Here is a 24306-nt window from a genome sequence, read left to right on the forward strand (position 1 = left end):
AATACCACATTACACAGAAGGGTTTATGAGAAATAGTTAGGACAGGGCTTTAATGAAGCTTAGTTTTGCAAGTTTGGTTACATCTTATGCCGAAATATATGCAGACCATGGTAACCAACAGACTTAGAGGTACAGAGCTACAGTCAATGTTTTTCATCACACTACAGTTGCACTGGGGATGAAAGGATCTAATGGACTCCAATTACTGTGGAATTTCTTTCCAGCTCATTTGCAGTATTGCAGTAAGCTAACTCAGTTTCTTCTAAAAAATAGATTGAGTCTAAACTTGAACTCTGCAGGTACAAACAGAAAGAATACTTCTTTCACTTCTTATATCAGCAAGATCCAAAAGTCAGTCCTACTTTGAGGTCTAGTTCAGCAATCCCTAAACATAAAAAAAAAAAACAAACATAAGAAGGACCTAAGTTCTGACATCTAGCCTTAATTCGGTACGGATGATTTCTTTAACCTTTTAGGTAATCGCACCTCATTTTCTTTTCCCATTTAAACCCTAACCATAATGAAATTCCAAAATCTGAAGCTTATTCCATTAGTACTTACTTGCTGAGTCTCAGTATCACTTTAGCACAAAATTGACACTACAGTTCGACAAGCTCTATTTCTTGTGGTTTCTACGTCTTAATTACATGTGTTATGTATTAAAAATATGTATCGCTGACTTAAGTTACCTTTTTCCTCTTTTTTAGTCTCAAAATAGCAAGCAGAATGAATAAATTTCCCTGTTAGAAGAGGTTCTTTAACACAAATTATTTACAATTCCAGTATTTCTTTAAATATATAGTAAAAAGCATCTAACACTAGAAGTTTTAAATTGTGCTTAAGAGAATTAATTTGTTTCAGAAATAGTTTTTGGTAAATCTTCAAGAACTGTTTTGTGAAAATATATGAAAACTTTTTCATATTAAAATGAATGTTCACCATAGTTTGTTCCAAGAAATCTGACTGATAAAGGTTTTTTATTTTCTTCAAATGTTGGGTACATTATGATACTGGAAACAATTTTTAAAATTATGGATGACATCTTTCAATACTTTTAAAAACTTAGACTATCAGATGTAAGACTGGTAGGGCTTACTTTCTAGTAAAAGGTAACCTGACATACCATTTTTCTCAATCTGTTCCAGTAGAAGAAGCCCGATAGTATTCCAAGTCTGTACCCCCCCTAGGTGTTTGTCTGCAATGAATTTTAAATGCAAAAATTTTTAACAAAATATCAAACTTCAGGCTTTTATATTTTCTTTGACCACTCCTGAAAACAGTGGGCATAGTTATACAGATTTTTGATTTAGCAGTGGGGTAATTTCCAGATTTATATTAATGTGAATGAAGTAGCTAGAGATCTAACTGGTCAATATTATTCTAATACATTGCAGATATTGTTTGTGGAAGGGTCTGAGTTGCAACAGTTTGGGAAACAGTCCTAAGAAAACAGGTTTTACACTGCAAAGAGCTTTGGAGAACAGCATCCACTGGAAGAGTGACTTGCCCCACCAGTTGACTCATATGTATAAGCTGAACTTCATTGTTAGGCTAAAAAGAGGGGAACATGGAAAAGATTTAAGGAGTATTCTGAGAAAGCAATATATGTATTGCATAGTTAGCTGTTCCTTACTGAATGGGATACAATTGCAAGAATCATTAATCCTCTTTAATTCTCTGCCAATCCTGATGTTACAGAAGTGGTGGGAGTAGAACTAAAGGAATCTGACTATGGATATTAATTCTCCTTTTCTAATTTCCTGTTTAATTTGTTTTCAGTAGACTACTTTTGCATACAAAAGAGGAAAGGATACTTCTACAAGACATAAAACAAACAAGGATGTTAAAAAAAAAGATATCATATAGCTAATAAGAATGAACCAATGGGTGAACAGGCTCTCATCTGGTGCAACAGGCTGTCTAGGAGACTATTCACATTACAAAGTGAATATTACGGGGTGGCAGCAGTGGGGCTCACTGCCAGAGTGATGAGCATTAGTAGTCATAACAATGAACAAGAGTGTGCTTTTGGCCTATGGGCAGTTGCTTCAAGGCAGGAGGTAATGAATGGTACCTGGCATTCAGAGGCAGGAGAATGGTCCCAGACTGGTTTTAATGGCAGAGCGTGAAGTTCAAGAAGACCCAGGGTGGTTGATGTCATTGATAACACTGTCAATGAGTCCTATATAGTGGCCTTGTAGGGCTTGCAGGCCTGCAGGATGATAACACTTGTTTGCACAACTTTTTCAATGAGGGATGGTCCTATTACCTAGACATGACCCAGCAGTGTGCATGCACAGCTTAGAAAACCCACTGCATCCTGGGCTGCATCAAAAGAAGCATGGCCAGGAGGGCAGGGGAGATGATTCTGCCCCTCTTTTCTACTGAGACCCCACTTGAGTTTTGCATTCAGTTCTGGGGGGCCCAAAACAAGAAAGACATGGGCTTGTTGGAGGGGGTCCAGAGAAGGACCATGAAGATGATCACAAGGCTGGAGCACCCCTTGTATGAGAAAAGGCTGAGAGATTTTGAGTTGTTCAGCTGGAAGGAGACAAGGTTCTGGGGAGATCTTATCACAACCTTTCAATCCTTTAAGTGGGAGACATTTTTGCAGGGCCTGTAGTGGTAGAAAAAGTGATAGTGGTTTTAAAGTAAAAGTTGGTAGCCTCATACTAGATAGAAGAAATTTTTTACAGCTAGGGTGGTGAAATGATGGCACAGGTTAACCAGAGAGAGGGTGGATGTCCCCATACCTGGAAATATCCAAAAGTTGGACAGGGTTTTAAGCAACCTGATCTACTTGAAGATATCCCTGCTCACTGCAGGGGGGTTGGGCTAGATGACCTTTTAAGTTCCTTCCAAAACAAACCATTCTATAACTCTCTGATTCCATAATTCTTTGCAAAGTTTTTAGCTCCATATAGATGCAGCCAGGGCTAATATTCAGGCTTTAGAAGATTCAGAACTTCATCTTAATATAGAAAATGAACAATTTTAAATAGTTCTGCATATTTCCAAAGCATTTGTCCTTGACACTTCCTCTTTTTTTCCTTTGATTAGGTGAGCTGTGCAGAAGACCCATGTTGAATGTCCTCAGAGTCAGGTTACTCATAACCCTTATCCACAAAGTTATTGACTGCTTTCTCTGTGCCTGTTCTCACAGACCCAGGTAAATAGGAACCCTAGCCCAATTCTAAATGCAGAGCTTCTAAATACCACATATCTTCTTGCTCAGCTGTTTTCCTCATTTGTTTATACACATGGCTGATATACTCTATACAAATAGCAACTATTGTTTTTATGTCACATGCTTATGAATATCAACTATATTTGGAAAGAAGAATTTGCATGGGATATAGCTGGAGGGAGCTTACAAGATAGCTGGTGGAAGACTTTTTACAAGAGCATGCAGTGACAGGACAGGGATAAATGATTTCAAATGGAAAGACAGGAGGTTTTGTTTCATTTTTAGGAAAAAATTCTTTACTGTGAGGGTGGTGAGGCACTGAAACAAATTGCCCAGAGAAGTTTTGGGTGTCCCATCGCTGGAAGTGTTAAAGGCCAGATCGGATGGGACTTTGAGCAATATGGTCTAATGAAAAGTGTCCCTGTCCACAGCAGGGGGATTAGACTAGAAGATCTTTGAGGTCCCTTCCAACACAGGCTATTCTATGATATATTTTGGGATTCTTTAAAATGTTGCTTGTATCACACGAAACATTTAAATCAGCATTTTCAATGAGAAAATAGATGTCAAATGAACAGGACAATTTGAGGAATGTTAACTTGGGGTTGCAGAAATGGAAAACCAACACTGAAGAGGTGAAATTAATTGTGTCCTATAGCATGTAAATTCTTTAATTCTGAGAAAGTAGGTTACAAAAGGTTATTAGACCTGAAGACTGAATCAATTAAAACATGTAGGTAAACACTGAGATAAGGGTTGACACATCACTCTCTGATAGCTCTATCATGTTTAATCTTCAGTTAGAGGTTTTGCTTGTGGAAGAAGCCCAGGGCCATGGGCCCAAAGCACCTCATTAATTAGATTTTATGGGTGGGTATAATATACTGTAACATACTGTAGTGGCTTAGACAGGATTCACATAGGTAACAAGATATTGACAGGTCACAGAGATAAGAAGGACTTAAAGAAGTTTTTACTTTAAATAAACCAGAAGAATTATTTAAATAGCTGGTTGCTTAAGCACATTTCTCCTCATGTTTTGAAAATGTTTGATAGAATATAAAATTTTATATCATGGACCCTAGATCCTGAACTGGTAGTACTACAACTTCTTTTATTTGTGTTTACAACTCCCTTTGTTTGTGTTACATCAGTTTCAGTCACATAGAAGAGTTGATACTTGACAGGTATTTACCTAACAACTAAAAGAAAATTTTTACTTTTTTTTTATACTGCTCAAAAAAACTCCATAATAATTCTACTCTTCATTACAACTATGTGCAGTTTCATGGACTGTATTGACACTGGTCCACCAAAACAGATGTTATCGAATTATCAAATACTAAAAAAGCTCTTTCTGACCAGGATGAGAAATATTTAGTATAAAATAAAAAAGGAACAAAGTTTAATCTGCTCTTGAAGTTCAGCTGAAACATAAACCACGTAATTATATTTTAAATCCCAGAGGTCTCAAAAAACATCTTCTAGTAGGAATTTTCACATTATTTCGCAGACTATGAGATCTGAACACTTAATTGTTTTACCTGCCCTGACTTTTTGTTTCCTCTTTCATTTCTCCCCTAAATGCAGCTGCTTTTCTTTGCTAGATAATTTTACAGAAAGCAGGTAAGTGTGTCCAACTGGATAATTCAGAAAAATCAGAAGGTATGCAACTATGCTAGTAAATGGAGGGATGAAAAAAAAGAAAGAATACAAAACAAGACCCCAAACCTAAAAACCCAACAAAACCCAAAACCAAACCAAGCAAAGCCCCCCAGAAGTAAAAGTAACAAATTTTTTCCAGCCTGGGACCTCCTTCAAACTATGAGCATTTCCTTATATTTTAAAGGCCCTCATCTGAAAAACAAACAAAGAAACAAAATCCCCCAAAGCAACCAAACCAAAACCCACAAAAAACCCCATGGCTACAGCTGGGTTTAGTAGTCAGTGGGCGTCAACAGAACAAATAGACTTAGCTAGACTACACAGTGAAGCATTAGAAAGCTGAATGCAATGTTACAAGAAAAGAAAAATTGTCCTTAAGAGTAAGAAGTTCGAATTTGAGCAGGTTTAGTAACAGGTATGTCTTCCAAGGTCTACCTATTGCATATATTCTGTAACTAAAGAAGTAATTATCATTATACAAAGTATTTTGAAATTGTGGAATGACTTGTCTCATTCCTTTATCTACTTAGGAATATCAACCCATACACTAATAACCATTAAACCTTGCTCTTTTCCTCCTATTGCCCTCAGGAGCAGCTCAGCAGGAACATGCATTTTTGTAAATGTTCTTTTCTCTTTTATTTGTAGAAAAGAAAAGGGGAAATAAAGAAACTCTACAATAGCTGCACCAACTGTAGCAATGCCAAAAATCTTTGTAATCTAAATTACTTTCTTCCATGTGTGAAAACTGTTAATAGTGACTCCCTATAGCTAACAGCAGTCTAAGCACTGCAGCAGAATATTAAACAGTCCTATCTCTTCAGGGAATATAAATTTTTTTCTTTAGTCTACAAAGCTGGCATTACTGTACCTGCCACCCACTGTCTCCCATACACAGTATCTGAAAATGTTTCCATATACAGAGGTGTCAAAATGGACTAACAGTAACTAATGGTGATTTCTTTCTCTCTTAATGAAGAAAAAACCAAAAATATCTTACAAAACTCCAAGCTGGGGAACACAAAAAGCAAGCCCTGAATTACCTACCTTGTACATGAGCTGTGTTTTCCCACAGTTCCACTTCAGCTGCTGAAGGGAACCACCTTCCCATGCCCGTGTCAGTGTTTCTTCGGAGTAACTCAGTGGCTGGACAGGGAAATATGTTGACTTCTTCTGCATCCTCGTGTTTTCTAGGTTGTTCTAAGAAAGCAAGTCTTAGCTACAGTTTGACGATAAACTAACATAAAGACAACATAATGGTTAAATTTTCCTTCTTCTATTGGTTACAACTTCACTACCCTCTGTTGAAAGGTGGAGTGGTAAAGGTTCCAAGTAAGTTAATGTCAGTTTTAAAGACCTGTATGCTATGCAGTCTTTTAAGTGTTTTAAGAGTAGATTTAATCTAATGCCAGACAGTGTTTATAAAGTGAAATACTACTGTTTTGTGACTTCATGTGGAGATTTTACCTGTTTTACGATGGCCCCAATCACGGACTGTAATCCTCCTTTGGTTTTACTTTATGCATGAATCTAATAAACAAACTTACTGTCATAGTTCCGATTTTAGCAACCTACCGTGTGTGTTCCGTGTATAGGCCATCAGGTAGCTATCAGGTGAACAAAAGAATCTGCCCGGTCCACTAATGGTCGAGAGATCAGTCTCCAAGGAAACAGGCGGATGAAGGATCCAAAGTCTACTTTTTTCTCTCGTCTCCGGGGCAACGGGGGAGGAGGAATTTTGGTGGGCTGGGGATGTGGCTGGCACAGAGGTGGGGAGGAGAGGCTGGTGTGCCAGTGGGCTCGGGACCTGCTGCGAGCTGCAGACACTGCCTGTTTTTTTTTTTCCTGTTGGAGGGGAGTTTGCTGCTGCTCTCTGCTTAGATGTTGCTGGCTGCAGGCCCCGCTTAAAGTGAATTCTAACCAGCTGAAGATCGTGAGTTTTCTTCCACTGGGAGAACTCTCTGTTTGATTGCTGTTTTTTTCCCTTCCTTTCCTTCCCCCCCCAACCCTCCACCACTCCCTCTCTCCTGTCCCAGTGTGGGAAGGGAAGTGGAACCGAGGGGTGTTTTTTTGTTGTTGTTTTTTTACTGGATACTACAAGTTCTGCATCTCTGGTGATCCAACAGCACCACCCGGTGGCTGATACAGGACATTACAAGTTCTGCATCTCCGGTGACCCGATGGCACCCCCTGCTGACTGTGGTTGGAGTTGCACCAAAGGGTGCAAAAATTGAATTGTTTACTTTTCCTTTTGCCAGTTTACCAGTTTGTTTTTGAAGGGGTTATTTATGGGTGTAGAAGTGTTGTTTGGTTGTTTTACTTGTGGTTTTTTCATGTTTCTGTTAATACCCATATACCTTTTAATAAAGGTCTGTTATTTTCCCTTTTCCATAATTTGTTTTCCTTCAATTGGAGCCTCTTAATTTTGGATTTATAATTGCTTAGAAAGAGAAGTTTGGGTCTTTTCTCCTAACCCATCCTCAGCAAAAGACCCTTGTCTCATTTAAACTGAGACACTTACAAGTCTCAATAAGAAGGACTTCTTGCTATGAAAGCTAAGCTAAAAAGAACACCACCTATTTTTATCACAGAATCAAAAAATATGCTGGATTGGAAAGGACCCACAAGGTGAGTCACACTCTTAGTCTTGCACAGAGTTACAGTGCCTGAAAGTATCATCAACATGCTTCTTCAACGCTGTCAGTCTTGATGCTGTGACCACTTCCATGGGGAGACTGCTCCAGCACCCAACTGCCCCCTTGGTGAAAAACCTTTTTAATATCCAACCCAAACCTCCCCTGACACAGCTACAGGCCATTCCCTTGGGTTCTGTCACTGGTGACCACAGAGAAGAGATGTGTCTACTCCTCCTCCTCCCCTCACGAGGAAGCTGTAGATGGCAATGAGGTCTCCCCTCAGTCTCCTCTTCTGCAGGCTGAACAGATCAAGTGACTTCAGTTACTCCTCAATCAGCTTCCCCTCAAGGCCCTTCACCATCTTTGCTGCCCTCCTTTGGACACTCTCTAAGAGCTTAATATCTTATATTGCGGTGATCAAAACTGCATACAATATTCAAGGTGAGGCCTTATCAGAACATAAGAAATTATTATTGATAGTTTCCTTACTGTGAACTCAGCAAGAAAAATGAAGGTTAATATAAAAAACTTCAGTGTTATCATTCTCTAGGAAAAAGAAACAAGCGTAGTATAGAACCTGATAGAACAGAATCAGTAAATAATTTCTCTGTTACTGAGTTTAAAGGTGCTGCCAATCACTTTACGAAGACAGTAAAAAAGTTATAATAAGCAATATGTTCATCTAATTGAATCTCATGTTTTGCTTATGAAATATTTAGAAGGAGATCCTAGAATTCAACCATGCAGTTTTTTCTAAATAACTGACATGACAAAATTAACATAACTTCTTATCTGGTGATTTAGTATGAGCACCTCAGAATTCTCTGCATTTTGTTACAATACAGATTGTGACTTCATTAAGATACTGAATATTCTTGAACAATTCAGTGAAATCTTTGACCTTTTTTTTCATTATTTAGTTATTTTCTTCCATGTATCAGTAGAAAGGAGTTTTTCCTCAGGCAAAAAAATCTCAAAGATTGACAAGACACTTAGGAAGCAAGAATTTTTTTGTTTTATCCTGGTAGTAAGTTATAAGAGATGGATAGCCTTTTGTGGTTGGGAGGCTGGAGATTATCAGTGGGAACAAGTAGGCTTGCAGATTATCAGTTGGAACAGCTATGTGAAATGAAAAATATCAGAAGAGAAGAATGTATCAACAAGGCTAATGAAGAAGTCCAAGGGATCTGTTATAATACTAGGTGTTGTGATTATCCACAAAATTTCATTGTTAATTCACTCCCTGGCTCTGTTTTGAACCACAAAAATGGGGTCCGTCATAGATAGATATGTCTGTTCCAGAGGTGGTAAGTGCTAAAGCAGCATCAACACTAGCTCTAGGACCACTTGACACTTGGCTTCAGCACCACTGAGCAGTGCTTGTCTCTCCTTTGTTTGGTGGTATAGACATAACAAGAGAACTGCCCAAAGGTAAGCATCTAGTGATCTTTGATTTTCACCTAACTTTGCTGTTAGCCCCCAGCTTGTACAAGCCTGCTCCTTCATCTTTTTTGCAATACTGCAAGATGTATGGGTGAGAAGTGCTGCTTAAATGCTAAATGCTGCCTAATTGCTATTATTACAAACACTGCATGGTTGGCTTGCTGGAGGTGTTCAGTGTGAGTGCCCTAATCACAGATGATGAGAGATCAGTGGGAAATGACATTGGTTCCTGTGGTGACATACTGCCTACAGAAAGTGCTTTATTTTTCCCCTCCTAAACAACTAATTGTTCTGTGCTATTGCTTAACATCCTGCAATTGCAAGTACTTTCACAGGACAAGTAGTTGTTCTTTTTAGATTGGTGTGTAAGTGTGCATTTAGAAAGGGTTTAATGTGAAACTGCAAACAGCAGATGAAAGTAGAAGGAAACCCAAAGGTGGCATATTCCCCTCTTAGAGAGCCTGAGCTTCCCATGCATAAATTAATGTCATTAACATTAACATGAGTTATATATATGCAGTGTAAAGGCTAGCATCCTAACTGCAGAATACTGTGGAATATGGTTATACCAGATGCTGCTGAGGCATTCTGGGAATTGTAGTTCTGAAGACTCTGATGCTCATGCTCAGTTGAATGCTTGTATGGGATTGGCTTAGAAATTATCTGTGTGACGTGGGAACCATTTGAATCTACTATATAAGGCTGTGACTCTTGGAATAAACAGGCTTTCGTTACCCCACCACGTTGGTGTTCACTTGGTCCCCATGGGACTTATTTATTTATTACATTAATAACGCTACAGAATACTACTATGAAAACATAGTGAATGTGCAGTGTGACATGCCAACAGCCTCCTGTATATTGAACTGGAACTTAATTCCAGAGAGCAAACAGTAAGAAAGTTTTAGATATGTCTTTGGATTTTATCAGATTGAAATTCTGGGATTGTCTGGAGAAAGATGAAATGAAAAAAAGAAGAGAGGTTTATAACTGAAGCAGCTATTTGCACATAGAAATGGTTTGCTACAGAGTCTGTTAATTAAATGTAGAATTGTGCTAAATGTGTTTAATATGATTATTATGTTTTCCCTACTTTCATTCTGGCTGCAGTCAGGTTTTTGTACACGTCAGTCTGATGGGGAGCTGTTTGGCTTCAGATAGTATCTAGACAGTGACTTCAAGAGCAACAACTGATGGTGAGACTTTACAGAAATTAGGATAATTAGCACTGCTGCTCTGTGTCAGCATATCCTAAAGCATGATAATCTGTCAATGTGAAAGTCTTAGAACAAAATATTTTTTAAGATTATGAACATATTACACAAAAAAAGTGTATTTTAAAAAGGTTTTTTTGAGTTTGAAATGGCTAAGTGAAGAAATAAAGACATGTAAGTTCTCAGACAAAAGCATTACCAAGAAAAGTCTGAAGGCTCATTATATATGCTGAAAATACAACAACAAAAAAAAGTAGAAGAGCACATGCTGCTGTTAAAGGGAAAATTGTTTCCTTAGAGCAAAGTACATACAGATTCTTTTGTGCCAAATGGGAAAAAATAAAAAATCTCAGTACTTGTCTTTTGTTACTGTGCTCACTTCCCTGTAATTTTACATTCTGAATTTAATGTTTTAGACCTTGTGCTCTTGTCATAGAGAAGTCTAATTGGACATGCCTTTAAGCATTCTGCAGAAGCATATGTATTGAAATTCACAAATGTGCATTCTCATTACTTCCAGTATTCTATGTTTGTACGAAACTCTGTCTTACACTCCCACCAAATCCAGCCTGCATATTCTAATATTCTATCTATATTCAATACTGCTTAAGAGTGATGCCAATGAAGCATTAGTTCTCCAAAGCTGCACAGCTAATATTTGTATCCTCTGAAGTGGATATTAGTAAAACTGGGAATTTTTATATAGAGAGAAAACTGAATAGCCAGAAAAACAAACTTAGGCTGATTTATCCTCCTGACAGCTGCTGTTAATTCATGAGCGGCACAGTGTACCCACTGCAGCCATGGAGAGCAGTGGTGTCACTAGGATCAAGCCAGTCCCCTTCTATTCTTGTCACACAGGCAGTCCATCATTTTCTAGGGTAGAGCAGGGAACCTGCTTAAAATTCCAAGCAGAAGAATACCAGTCCAAAACTTGCTCTTTTTTTTTTTTTTTTTTTTCCTTGAAAGACAGTTTCTGGACAGCAGGTGAGTGCTAAAACACAGGCTATAGTACAGCTCATCTATTAACCTAGTTTTCCCAAATAGTAGTGATCTTGATGTGTCCTGAAAGAGAAACTCAGAAGTTTGTGACATTTGAGACATGTCAGAAACAAATTTAACAGTCCTTGCTGCATAAATAGACAAATTGAACTGCTTACCAATATTTGTTAATAGATTTGAGTAGGAGAGGAAGATACTGAAAATCATCCATCAGTCCCTTTGATTTCAGTAGCAATATCCTTGCACTATGAACAAAAACTGATAGGAGCTTCCATACATGTGTTGTAGGGACACATTCCAGATAAATCACCTTAATTTCCCTCCTTCTACTGTGTTTCCTTTGTTTAAAGTTTGATGGGAGGTTGAAGAGGGAGAAGGATAGATTGGCTGAGGAGACAAGGAGAAACCATATTTAAGTCCAGTACAAATCTTTACTAAAACAAATCGTTACACATTTGTTGAGACTGGATATTTCATTCCGTCCCTATGAACTAATTTTGTGTTACGCTAGACTTTCCTGCCCTTCAAATTGTATTTTTGCCCCCAAGATTCTTACACATCTTTACACTTCCATACTGAAACAAGCAACTCATATGTTTCATTTCAGGTCCCTTTTTGTTCCTAAGAAAATAAAATTTTTCTCAAAAGCAACACCTAGTTTTCATTGGAAACTTGTGGCTATTTCCTCTTGATTTGTTTCTTTTGGTCACTGGACCATTTCTACCATGTTGTGCTGCCAGTTTCAGTCTTCACATAGTGGTTTATTCTTAAACATGGTTCACAGAGCCGTGGCTGGGTCTTATGGATGGGTTTTTGTCATTAATTTATCATAGCTACAGGCTGCTATAAGCACATGCTTTGATTACAGAACTGCTTTCTATTTGCCACCTGACTTCTCTAAGCATGGTTTCTTGAAATCATTTCACTTCAGAAATACATATTTACTTGCTGTGCACTCCATTGTCTTGTGTTATAAAGCGGAATTTTTGTACAACAAATCATTTGCTCAATATCTTTTCTTCTGCATTTTCCCCGAGTTTTCTGCTACATTAACATACTGAAATTAACATACTGAAATTAACATACTGAAACATACATTTAGCTGTGGTGTCTTAGACTTGGCAATAGGAATAAAAGAATTAGTATTTATGATACTAAAAGAGCAACTCTGAACAATGCATTCAGAAATTTAATTTGGCCAAGTATGTTTACTAGGGAATGGTCTACAGCTTAAGAGTTATGATCTGAAAATGTAATTTGGAGACATTGCTAGGGGTATGTTTAATCTCTGTCTAACTGTAAAGCTTTCTCACATAAAAATTGCTTTGATTTTATTAGGCAGATCAGGACAACAGCTGAGGGCAGCAGAGGTAGCAACTGGATGTCTACAGCAAGAGAGTGTGATCTAATGCCTTCCCAAAGGAACAGTGGAAATACAGTCTGCAGGCCAATCATCTTGATTGGTGCAGGCATTCTTCCAAGCACAAGCGAAATTTTTAAATACTAGGAGCTAGAGGCAAAGAAGTGAGATTAGAAGATAAATAGTCTTTGCATGAGATCAGGCAATTTTTTCTATATGGGTCTTGCAATTAAATATTCCTCTGGACATGTAAAACTAATTTCATCCTGAAATAGGCAGGTAAGTAGGTGAAATGTGTAATGCAAACTCTTCCTTTTATTTTGGTCCTCTTCTCCCCCTTTTTAAAGACATTTTGTCTATGGATGAAGTAGCATAATATTCTCTCCCCCATAGGCAAGAGTGGCTTAAGGCAAAAAGAATCTGTCCATGCCACAAAACTACACTGGTTGCTTTCACTAGAAGGCAGGATTACCAGAACAATATGGTTACCCAAAGCAAAGCTCTACAGAGCTGTGTTAGAGGTGTACAGAAGCACTTTTCCTGCCAGTATCAGAGGATATCAGAGCATTATCAGAGCTGGTCTCCACTCATACTTAGTCAGACTTGGGCTGATGGGGGAAGTTTGGCCAGTCTGGACATGAGAAGTGCTGAGAGCTGCCCAGCATTTGACTTATGAATGTGGCAGAGAAATGCCTGGTCTGAACCCACAGCCCTTGAAAAAAGGCAGAGGAGCCACCCATGGGCACATGCGAGAGAAAATTTTAACTGCTGCCAGCTCAGTGATCGATGGGCATTCCCAGCCCCATTTGGAAGCTGGGTAGCTCAGCTGGCTTGCTGAGAAACAGTGTTTGTCACAGTATATTAACATGTATTTGGTCATTAATGTAGCTACGCACCCTCTGCACAAGGGCTGGCTTCAACCTGGCCAGCCTGAATACAGGTGGAATAGAAGGTTCTCCACCCACACTTGACTGGTACTAAACCTATTCCTAAACAGCTACATATATAAGCGGACGACAAAGAAGACTGAAAGGAGGGAAGTCATGAAAATTAGTGTAAATATAAACAGCTTGTAGAACAGAAGAATCATAGAATCATAGAATCAGATGGGTTGGAAAGGATGCCTGAGATAATCAAGTCCAACCCTTGATCTGCTACCACCACAGTTACTAGACTATGGCACTAAGTGCCACATCCAGTCTCTTCTTAAACACCTCCAGGGATGGAGAATCCACAGCCTCCCTGGGCAGCCCATTCCAATACCTGATAAAGAAGTCACCCATAGCTCTCCAGTTCTTTAGTTTCCATTTTCTTTTGCAACAGATTACTAAAAATTTTTCTAAAACAATTTGCATACAAACTCAAGATGGCTGGGCTACCACCGTCTGGTGACTTCCACAGGAAATACAGTCTGGTTCTTCATGGAGTTGTGAAGTTGGTGAAAATCCTTTCTCTTGGAAATTAACTATTTCCCATCAGAAACAGACGAGTCGCTGAGAAGAGAAATTTTCCTAAGCCTTGAAGATGCATGTGGTCCTCGAACAGGGTCAAACCCACCACTTACAGTGCTATCAGGCTCAGACTTGGTACTACTGGTAAAAAGAAGTTTTGTAATATGAAATTCATGCTACCACAAAGTTCTAGGAAAACAATCAGGTTTGATTACTGATCATTTGGAAAAAGTTCGCTTTCTTTCATCTGCCTCTCTGGAGCTGAATATGTTGATGCACAGCTAGCAGATCTGAACTGTTTTACTGCATCACCTCTTAGACCTGATTTCCAAGTCACAGAACAATCCAGCAATTAATCAGTTATTTATATGTTAAGATGTTTCATTACTTGCTAACACACACATATTGTAAATAGAGATATCTTAGAGTATAGTTTAGACTATGTTGTTAATGACAACCCACATTTTCATTAGGGAGTTTAAGAATCTGGGATTTCAGAAGTAATTTTCTAAATTCCCTAGCTTCTTTCTGACACTATTTTTCCTGTACTCAGACTTATACTCTGTCTTAAGGGCTTTCTCTTTGAAGTTCTTAAAAATGATACAGTGGTAGAGACCATTAGAATAGGCCTCCTCACTTAAAGCTAAGTGGATGTCTTTCAAAGTGGTTTGATTTTTCTACAATATAAAAACACCATGATAGATATCTTACCTGTGTGAGCTGGATTTAGGAAGCAGTAGCCACCTGTGCTAAATACTATTCCCTGCCTCCAGTGGAATAGTGAAAGAATCCATACTCAGGAAATCAGCAGGAAACAATTCTCTCCTGTTGCTCCATTGGTGTCAGTTATTTTTATTCCCTGTTTTGCTTCTTGCTAGTAGACAGGAAATCCTTGCATAGCAAGTAGAGTGCTTCCTGAAGTTTTTCCTCTTTCCTTTGTCTCCAGCTGAGAGGAGGTGTTGCTAGCAGGTAGACTCTCATCACCTACTGTGGAACAGGAAATAACCAGATGGACATTCATGATAAGCACATCAAAAAGCAGGGAAGACTTCTGAAATCAAATAAGGATATTATTATTTTTTTTTTACAAGTAATGCTCTTCTTACTGCTTCTGTCTGATTTCTGTCTTGAGGTTGTCTGAACAGAAATCTTTTAAAATAAGTATTTCAGATTCTGAGGCTACACATAATAAAACTGAAACTTGATGGCCATCATTGCTAGCCGTTACCTTCTGGCCATAACACAACAATAAACATGTGACAGGTAGACCAAATCTTGCTCAAAACCACAGAATATTGTGAGTTGGAAGATACCTGTAAGGACCATTGAATCCAACTCTGGAATGAATAGCCCACACAGGGATTGAACCTACAACTGTGGCATTCTTAGCACTGTGTTCTAACCTACTGAGCTAAACTTACAACACTGCACAATATACTGATATGGAAGGCTTTGAGTTGTACTTAAGAAGAAGACTTTTCTGTGTTGAGGTTGTAAGATTCGAAGTACTTTGTGGCACATTCCCCAGTTTTAGAGCTCTGCTTTCTATTTAACACTTTCAACAGCTTAGAAAAATCATGGCTGCCCAGGGAAGCCTGGAGGTAGTTAAAAACCCCATGCCTGAGGTCATGATTTAGTGGTGGACTTGGCAGTGTTAGGTGTGCGGTTGAACTCACTGATGTTGCCATTTACAGCCTTAAATGATTCTATAATTTTGTGATTCCATATTTTTATTTGTCTATCTCCATTTTCACTGTAAATTGGTCAGGTTTCATCACTAAGGTTAATCCAAAAACTGAATATGTATGTGTCTTCCTTTCCTTATAATCTATTACTAAACTGTGTTTCCTGTCATCCAGATAAACTGTCGAGTTAAGAACTATTATACTGCAGTTGGGTTATATGGAGTTGATAAGGAATTCATTGCAAGCACCAACAGTCCCATGGTATTCTGTTTCTTAATGTTAAGAAAAGCCATGTCAGTGGCAACCGAAGCTTTCATTCTTTGTTAACTCAACAATGTGGTTGGGTTTTGTTGAATTTTCTTCAAAAAATGCTGGTCTGTGCATCTTCTGAAAAGAAATGAGAAAAGTCTGATTCAACATGATTGAACATCTGCCTGGCAGTAAGCATTCAGTTACTGCACGATTACAATTAAAGAGTTCAATTGTTTAAAGTTTAAGACATTTTAAGTGCTTTTCTGAGTGGTACACTTTTTAAATTGATGTCACTCAAATACCATGAGCATAACAATAGCTCTAGACATCCTTATAATTAGACTTATTGAAACAAAGTACTTAAGTCTACAAATGCCTAGGCTATGCAATTTTCCAGACTCTGTTTCTGGTCTTCTTTGTGTCAGTACAATAAAATCAGTATGTCTGTAGAAGATTTCTTCAGATTTCTCATGACATCTTTATAATGGTTTTGCTTTGTTATATCTGCTTTCTGACTTTACAGTGTTTAGGTGCTGTCTACTTATCTTTCTATAAAAAGCTCCAAGGAATTGAATTAACTTATTTAAATGTGCTTGTTATCTAGACTGAGAAAGGCCTTCTCATTGCTGCCAAAACCAGGCAATCATTTATGCTTTGCTCTCCAAGTTTTCACTCAGGACATCCTACATCTGCAGAAACAAGTGGGGACTTGAGTCAGAATAATTCATTCATGCCACGTGCTGCCTTTGCTCAGAACTGCAAATTTTGGCATGGGGTGTTTTGTTTTTGTTCTCTAATATCAACTTTCCCCAACACGTAAACCTCCATATCCTGGGACCTCTGAAGGCACCCCTACCTGCATGGTATTTAAGTAAGAAAAGATGGAAGAAATATGACGTATGACTGATTAATGGAAGATTGTAATATTTTATGTATTCCAGGTGTGTTATAGTTATGTACACTTCTTGAGCTGAGTAAAATGTTCAGCTGGTCATTTTTTTGATTTAGAGTGCTACTCAGACTATAACCATATAGTTGTGCAACAGCCCTGCGACAACTCCTGTAGAAATGTTATTCATGAATATTAATTATTTTTTAGTAAACAATTGTTTAGTTTCAGACCATTGCTTATTACAGTAACTCTTTTAACTTTCGTGCAGTGATCATGGAATAAACTCACAGAGTCTAGATCTAGTTACAAAATGTGCTACCCTTCTCACCTACCTGCATAATTCATTTACTGCCACTTGTTTCCTGTAGATTGTGTTGGGGATGGCTGGAAAATGGCAGAGATGAGCTCCAGAAACATCTGTTCATTTTCACTGTCTCCATTTACCTCAAATGGGTCAGTGCCTAGTTCTTTCACAAAACCCTGCTCAGTGGAGGCCTCTGCAAAATTATGTGAGTGTGAAATGTGTGCAAGTGGAGAAGCAGGCTGAGATTTCACAACCCATGAGAGTCACTGTAATAAATGGTTCCCATTTGAGGTGTCCCCAGCCCAACTCCAAAGCTAAGGTCTTGCTCCTGAGTGCTGTCCTTTGCTTGGAAGGCTGCAAATGTTACAAACCTGATAGATGATGAAATTTGATGACTACAACACAGTAAATGAGATCAGGTATCAGCCTTGATCATAGAATGTCATTATTGGTGCCAGGTTTGCATATTTTTTAAGTACCTTCACTGTATAAATTTGATATTTTGCTTTTTTCTGAAGTCTTCCTTGCTGAAAAGAGATTCAGAGGGTAAATCATCTGGAGAGGGAAAGAAGGGATTTTTTTTACTACTGCAAATAAAACCCAAAAGGTTACAATTATGTGCAATTATGAAAATTAAGCTGTACATAGTATGTGTAAAAGTAATTAATTAAAGGACTGTACGTTGCTGTACCAAGAAAAGGCCACAAGAATCAATTAGATGACAAGCCGCCTTTCCGTGAAGTGTCTGATACACAATTTCCTTTTTCCCTCTTTTCTCACACATCATCTTGGCTTAGGGTGTATTTTCTGAGGGAAACACACACAGAGTGGACAATTTTCTCTTGCATTGAATGATGATTTTAAGGTATTTTGCACACTGTAGAACTGATTAACATATTTAAAAGAAACTCAGACAACAAACAGCAACCTACAGAAGTTAATTATAAAATAACGATACAAACCATGCTTTGGAAATTAGGAAAACAGCTCCATTCGGAAATTAGTCATAGCCAGATTCTGAAATGGAAGGAAACAATTAAACATTGAAAGGGTTCTAAAATACAGGTGCTTTTTGGTGTAACTCAAAACACCTCCTACAAACTCACAGCAAGCTACGTAACATACTGCAAGTAATTATTTTAGTTAAAAAAAACCCTGTTACTGAATCGTTTTAAATCACCTGAAGGTAACCAATCTTGAAATAACCTGACACTAACTGGAAAACTCTTCTGGCCTCTCCAAACTCACCTGCATCTGATGAGTAGAAGCCACAAGTATTAGAGACAGAAGTCTCCAGGCTTAAATGTTTCTTTACAGAGTGTACATAACCAGCAATAATTTATTCAGTTTGACCCAAATTACAGTAATTTGCACAGTTTGGTAGTTTAGTACATTGGAGCGTGGTGTTAATAATGCCAAGGTGGTGGGCTCACTCCCAGCACGGGTCATTCACTTAAGAGTTGGAATTGATGGCTCTTGTGGGTCCCTTCTAGCTCAGAATATTCACTGATGCTGTGATTAAATGCATAGCCAAGGAGCCCAATCAAAATGGAGTTTCTGTCTTGGCGATGGCTCAACTTGCTGGTCATTGTTTGCTTTGGCTGCACTTTGTCTATTTTTGTCTCCAGGACACTCTCTCTCTACTGCTGAGAAACATCCCCACATTTTTCTGGCTGCTTTCTATAGCTCCTGCTCTGATTTAGCTCACTGCAGTAGTTGAAGCTGTACCTGCAATTCTGTGATAGTCTCTTGCTCTGAATTGCTTAGTTCAGGTGATTGTTCTTTAACTCCAGTTCCTCATTCTGACTCTGAAAATTTTCCATGATGACCTGCAGTTCCTCCTCATCTTCATTCCACTTTCACTCTCAGAAGAACATTCCTCAATTTCACTTCAGCCATGCAGCTAGTGACTTCCTATTTCAGCTATTTCTTCTCAAACATGATCAGTTTCTTCATTCTCTTAGGCAATCTGCCTCTGCAGAAACTGCTCTGTGGCCAGCAGTTCTTGTTCTGTTAAAATCTCATTTTCCTGTGAAAGCAGAATACTTATACCTTCCTCATTCTCACTGATTTCTTCTTTGGAACGTCTTCCTTTGAAACACTAGCAATTTATTTTGAAACCTTTGTTTAACACTCCTGTCTCTTAGCTTCTCTTAGTTTCCTCTTAAGAGCTGTTAAGATTCTTTGCACCTCCCAGAGTCTCTCTTTGGATAAATCTTTCATCCCTGACCACAAGTCTCTGTATAAGCAGTTCAGCATGAACTCCTGTCACCTCATTTCTTTGATGCTTTCTTGTGTTTCTGGAAATGCTGGCATTGTTGCCACATTTGACCAGTGAAGAGTTTTTGTCACATGCTTTAGGGTCACATTCCCAAAGAGTTCTTGAAATTGTGTAAAAAATTCATATGGGACATGGTTACTTATCTCGACAGTAGGACTGAGCACTGTAGAAATATTCTGGGTGTTAATTTTTGTTTCCAGTTCCTTTGCAACAACATGTTGGACAATGGCCAGTCTTCGCGAACGAAGAACCGGGGAAGGTCTTTCCACCTTCCAGCCTGCGCATTGGATTTTTTAGGTGAGACACAGTGTGCGCGGAACTGAGCCCACCCTTTAATCCTGAGGTTCATCTGCCGGGGCCAAGCGAGCTTGGACGGTGGCAGCGAGGTCCTCAGGACGTAGATGGATTGCCTTACAGGGCTAACGAGCTCCATCTGCCCGGGGAGGGGCCCTGACTGGGAATCGAACCCAGGTCTCTTCAGTGACAGTGCAGCGCCTTTACCCCTAGACCACCAGGAGCTCTGTGTTACATATGCACAGTCAACCAAGACAATAGGAGATAGCTACACACTGGCAACGTTTTCAGCTGCCTCTGGCACTGCTGAACTTTCTCAGCTCCTGTGCTCTGTCTACAGGCATCTTCAAAGTGGGGCATAAGCTCTTTGGTAAGGAAATTTTCAGGCAATTATAGGTACTGTTTTAGCAAGCTGACTACTGTAGTGGACTTGTATTCTTCCAGGTTATGAGATTCATCTTAATCTTAAGCTGCTTTTAGCTCAACAACTTTTGATTTTATTCATGAAACTCTGTAGATGCCTTCACATTTCCTGCCATACTTCTCTATGAAATCTATACATTATGGAAAACTGCTGACAGGAGGGTGTCATTATAGACCATGGTCCTTTTTACTGCATTGGATGAATGCCAAACACAGATCTATGACTTGGAACATCCACTTGAGGTATTTCTGTCTTTTGAATTGATTTTTTCTTTTTTTTCTTATCTGTCTGCTGTCTTACATCTACTGCAGTTAAGTTTTTTGACTTCTTTTCTTTATGTTTGCCTTCCTTATGCTTGTCTTCCTTGTGTTTTTCATCTTTGGGTTTCTCTTTTGTTTCTAAATTAATCATAACCTTCTGTTCTTCTTAATTTCTTCTTAAATTTTCCTTTCTTCTTCCCATGTTCCTCTTCATCATTAGACACTATATCTGGGGGCTCACACAAGGTGTCATGAGGGAGTGAAGGCTCATTGGTGCAGTACCATCCAGGGAATTTTGCAGGACTGATTTCTTCAGAACTGCGAGCACGAGCAAGACCCCCACTGTGTTCTACTCAATGGTGTTCATTGGGGCTACCAGTGGGAAGCAGGAAGCACTTGGTCATTCTGGTTCCCTGATATCAAAGTGAAATTTTCTACTACGTGTCAATGACATTGTCAGAGACCTGCTCTCTGGCACAGCAGCTCCCCTTCAGCCTCACACGTGGGGCCTCACCTCGCTCCCCATTCTGCCTCTGTGATTCTGTGCCAATCTCGCCTCCTTGCTTTCTCTATGCTTGCAAGGCACCTATTCATACTACTGAAAGTGTGGATCATACATCCTAAATGTTTTGTAATAGCTTGAAGCCACCATCAGCTGAAAGGAGCTGAAAGGCAATTTACAGTAATTTGGTGTAGCATTAGGAAGCAAACCTTCTCTGTGTGCAGCCAGAAGAGACAGGTTCTGGACAGGTCTGACTTCTTTCATTTAAAGCATCATAAATCCAGCAAAGAAATTTCTGAACATATTAATCATTGTTTCTGACAAATTTTTTTCAGATATATTAAATATTAGAAATTAACATTTTCCCATCAGCCTTCTAAATTCCCTGTTTCTTCACAAAATACAGATTATGGTTTTACAAAACTATAAAATCAAATTTTTGTTTACATTATTTGCTTGGTTGAGTTGGACACTCAGTACTCTGCACTCCCAAGAATGATGCAGGTTCACTTCTTATACCCAGCCCTTATTGCCCTCCCATTGCAATATGGGCCTATGGACAAAACAATAATTTAATTTTTATATTCTGAAAACCACAGCCTTTTCTTCTACTGTCTTTTTCCCTGTACTATCATTATTTTGCATGGTTGGATAATAATCTCAGTTTTTGAATCTTAAAAGTTAACCATCATCTTTTAGTGGAATATTATCAAGAATGATAAATATGGAAGACCTATTTTACTTTGTAAATCCCTATAAATGCTCATTTATATTTTATATTTGAAATTAAGAGTAAGTAAAGATTGATTTCTGGGGAAAAGGAATACAAAAAGGAACTGCAGAAAGTGGCAAAAACATTCAAAGCACCTATAAGAATTTAAAACATAAAGTAGACTGTGACTAACTCATAATTTTAGTCTAAATCAGAAAGAAAATAGTATTCTGAGATCTTTTATATACCTTTTATATGCCTGTTGGAGAACAGAAGGTATGTATTGTGGAATTCTTTTCTCTTGTAAACTTCTTGAAAAATTATGTACTTCCCGTATTTCATCACCCATTTTATATTGACCATAAACATTCCTGATTACCTGGGAAACAAGGTACATATTTCTCATTTTAATGTATGAATGGATTCTATTTCCATTTGAGGAAAGCCAGTAAAGAAAAAATATCTGCTTTCCATTACAAAAAACATACTCTTTATTCTTCAGTAATCCAACTGCACTGGAATACTCTCTATATAAAGGAGCTGTTTTGGAGAAATTGGGGGAGATTTGCTTTTGGTTATACAAGTATTTCAATAGCAGTAAAAATGCCTGCAATTTACAGAGCCAAAGTGAAGATACATTTTCTGAGATAGGGTTTAAAAAAGACAGAACAGAAGTTATACCATAGTGACAGATGTTAATAGTAAATATTTAATTAGGGAAAAAATATTTTCTGTTCTCTGCCTTGTATCAAATGACCTTACCCTAGTAAGGGTACCAAACCAACTCTCTATAAACACTGGAAGAGAAAATTTTTAAAGAATTAAGGAAGATATTAGTAGATTGATACAATTGTTTTCCTGTTATATAGTGCTACCACCACTATGCAAAAGCAGCAGCTTTTGAACAAGCTGTGGCAATATGACTGTGCCCAACGACTGAAATTCGTTCCCTATAAAGCTCAAAATGGTACGTAGGCCTGGGGCATCCCCAGAAAGCACCCTCTTTACTAAGCAATTAAGCTTAGCTAGCTGTAAGTTAAATATATCAGACTACCTTTGATATTTTCTTTAGAACTCTGTAAAACATGTAGAAATAATTTAAACCTAAGGTTGTGTCACAGTACTTCACAAATGTGAGATCTAAAACAAAACTTTCACTGGAAGCTATAGATATGATGTTGGCTGCTACCAAGTTATTTCACCATTTTGAAACCTTACGTGAAATTTTGTGGAAGCTGGAAGGCAAGCATCTCACAACACAGAACATCCTTTCTAGTAGGACATAACATCAATAACATCCATAAGAATAGATTTAAACTGGACTAAAGTGTATGTTATGACATAAACATTGCTGCCCTTATTTCCATCTATTTTTCTGATAATCTCCAAGGTCTTAAAATATGGATAATTCTTTGGATTAAAAAATAAGATAAAGTTTTGATAAAGTATCCATTATAAAAAAAGGCAAACCAAACTCTGGCAGTGAGACATTGCTAATGTTTAGGTTGTTAAATGCCAGATTTTTCAGCTTGAACTCATTTCTATTTGTAATGCTACCTAGTGACTTCATGCTTATTGTAGTTCCGCTTCTAAGTATTATACAAGAATACTGCTAATACTAATAAATATTGCATTTGACTGCAACAATAAATGTGTCTTAGTGTACTAATTTACTCTCTGTGGGGGTATTTTCAATTTGATGATTCTTACTAATGTTAATGAAATGGCTAGATGGTATCCAGTGCAGAAGAGGCCTTGGCAAAAATGACAGCCTGAAGCAGGGTACCCTTTCATTATATAAGTATGTTGTTAAATTTAAAAATGAAGCTCAAAGAGCTAACTAAGCTAATTATGATATTTGCAAAATTCCTAAGTTTTATGAGCCTCATGGCTTCTTTGCTACATAGTCACCACACAAAACTCAACTCTGTTGTTTTTCTTTGGTCATCATGTTTTCATATGAAATTAATCTGCCTCTAGCTGGTAAAACCAAATTTTAGCAATTGTGAAATGCACAGCATAGTCATCTGTATTAAGGTAAGTATATATGTGGGCTTTAACACATGAGATTTCTTAAAGAATTATGTATAAGGTAGCAATACATTTTTTTGCTATGTATCATTGTGCTGTTAGGATTTGGAGTTTTTAATTTCCCAGTTCTCTGTCATCTAAATCTGGAAGATAAACCCCATAAATGTCACCAGAGAACTGCACTCAGACCAGCAGAGTGGTCTGTGCAAGGTGTTCTGTGGATCTAAACATGTCCTTTAAAAATATTTTGCTTCTGTATCTCTGTCTGTAATTTACAGAAGTTCTAACCTTTCACAGACAGGTCTGGAAGTAGCAGTCCCTTACTTTCTACTGAATTTTTTGGACGCCTTTGATTGCAGAAAAAGAAGAGTTTATGAAAGTACTTCTATCTGTTGTATGAAATGCCTATGGAAATACTGTAAGAGTCATGACACAGATAATACATAAAATACTAGTGAGCTAACAACTATATTACTGTTTTTCCAACAGTAAACAAGAACAGTCTTTAATTTCTACATACTTTTCATAGATAAGCAGAAGTACCTGCAAAAAATCTTTGACCTGACAATCCTTGTTGTCATTGTACTTCTGTGAGAACTAGTATCTGACAGATCCAAGAAATGATCATACCCTGACATTTGAGTACAGTCTCTGAGCTTCAACCTATGCCTCTGAAATCCTTTGTTTTTTAAGCGACATATTAGTTGTATG

At 38.0% G+C, this 24306-nt stretch overlaps 1 pseudogene; it reads right to left on the reverse strand.

The window, feature by feature from the left end:
* Window positions 1-14916: 14916 nt before the first annotated feature.
* Window positions 14917-20827, reverse strand: LOC114068109 (annotated as a pseudogene).
* Between the last annotated feature and the right edge of the window lie 3479 nt (window positions 20828-24306).

The sequence above is a fragment of the Empidonax traillii genome, unplaced genomic scaffold (genome assembly GCF_003031625.1).
Source record: "Empidonax traillii isolate 1590-97213 ecotype Southwest subspecies unplaced genomic scaffold, ASM303162v1 scaffold3:size4013460, whole genome shotgun sequence".
In the NCBI taxonomy this organism is placed as follows: Eukaryota; Metazoa; Chordata; class Aves; order Passeriformes; family Tyrannidae; genus Empidonax; species Empidonax traillii.